A 1,852-nucleotide genomic window follows, 5' to 3' on the forward strand; every position below is an offset into this window, starting at 1 on the left:
TTAAAGGAGTCAACGAAAACCGTCTTCAATTACCATTCCAGCAAAATAAATTGGTATTTTATTGTTCCGCTTATATTTTCCGATATAATCAGAACTTTGGAATTATAAAATGTATTATAAATTTTAGAAATTGAAATCAAGGGGAAATGGTCTGAAAATTAATTCAAAGTTTTAAAATACTGTAAAATCAGTATAAACTAACTTAATTGTTATTGAGAATAGAGTCAAGTGTCACTAGAAATAGACAACAACTATCACATCTGCGTTGCTATAAACGCTAAACGCTTAAGGTTTCGTTTGTGCCAAACACACAATTTGTTTATAAGAGCTAGAGAAAAAACATTTAAATTAATTATTCAATTTTAAAACGAATTAAGATATGAATCCAATTCTTTTTTGTCTTTAAATGTTTTTTTTATTGGAGTACAGATGATAGATAGAGGAAGGCACATTACATTCCATTAGAAATACATTAATTCATATTGGAAATCCACCTGAAATAAAATATTTGTGACGGCGTAACTTGTCAACCTGATCAAAGCTTCCATTAAATTAAAATCTAAAGTATCGGTGCAGGAAAAGCTATTCCAAAAAAGTTCCTTTTAGTTTGATGCAAATTGAAATCTTTTATAAAATATATAAAGTGTAAAAGTTTTTTTTTATAGATTTGTCATATAAAATGCCCCGGTAGCTCAGTTGGTTAGAGCGTCGTGCTAATAACGCGAAGGTCTAGGGTTCGAGTCCCTGTCGGGGCATTTAAGTTTTACAAAAAATAAGTGTTGATTAAAATTGGCTAGATACATGTTGGCCTGCAGTCTAAAATTATCTCAACAAAATCTGGCTGCCTCTGTTCATTATGCTCTAAAGATACTAGAAAATTTATTTTCCTAATCCAAACGATCTTATTGGCTGTTGTGCGTGGCACAGCTGTTCTATTCGAAATACATAGTCATTTTTTTGACTCTTCAGCATGAGGAGAACCAGAGCCCGGGTTGCTGAGAGTCTTAGGTAGGATCGTCGCAGAAAAAGAGTCGATGCAGGTGCCATCCTACACGAGGGACTTTTCTTCCCGAAAAAGAAGGATAGTCGTTCCATCTGGACGCTTACTGTCACTCCAGGAGAACAAGAAGATATTTAAAACATATTTTGTCGAGAGCGCAGATAGTGATCAAGCGCTGCAAGCGATCCATAAATGTTGATGATTGTCAGAAATAAAAAAGAAACTAATTATCTAAATAATTTTCCAAGTCCAGAAGTGAACAGAGGATGGCACTCCACGCACCTCCTCCCTTTCTTTTTCCTCTTCTTTGGCACTTTAGACCTTCGAGAAGGTGCAGTCCAGCGCCAGGAAAGGGCTGAATTGGCGAGCATCAAACGAGACACTCTCCACAGTTCTCTTAAGAACAGTTGACTGTATATAAGCCTGTAGAGACTTATCTACACTTAGCTGTACCGCTTGTGGTATTTGGTGACCAGTCTATCCCATGTCATCACACACGGAATGACATTGACTTTGCACTGGTGTATCCGCCTTAGCTCGTTTGCAAGGAGGTCATAAATTCATATTTTGATTGATGGACTCCCATCTTCCTATTCATTCTTCTGAAGGCTGCAAATTATCCTCTCAGAATTAAACAGTTAGTCATCATCTTTTAATAAATAGCAATAAAAAACGTTTATTCTACAGTACCGGTCATATGTTTTAGACATTCTGAAAAAATCCCAGTGTTTGATTTTTCTAAAGAAAAATCTTATTAAAAAAATGCTTTTCATTAAGCATTATCCATTTTTTTTAGTTATTTATTTTTTCCCAATCTCATCGTCACTGTATTTTCGACATCTTGATCTTTTT

The 1,852-nt window shown here is 34.9% G+C and overlaps 1 non-coding gene across 1 annotated transcript; it reads left to right on the plus strand.

Annotated features, from left to right (window-relative positions):
- Positions 1-681: 681 nt before the first annotated feature.
- Positions 682-755, plus strand: Trnai-aau. The gene has a single exon. It is a non-coding gene; the product is annotated as a tRNA-Ile (tRNA).
- Positions 756-1,852: the final 1,097 nt, after the last annotated feature.

This window comes from Octopus sinensis, unplaced genomic scaffold, assembly GCF_006345805.1.
Source record: "Octopus sinensis unplaced genomic scaffold, ASM634580v1 Contig16048, whole genome shotgun sequence".
In the NCBI taxonomy this organism is placed as follows: domain Eukaryota; kingdom Metazoa; phylum Mollusca; class Cephalopoda; order Octopoda; family Octopodidae; genus Octopus; species Octopus sinensis.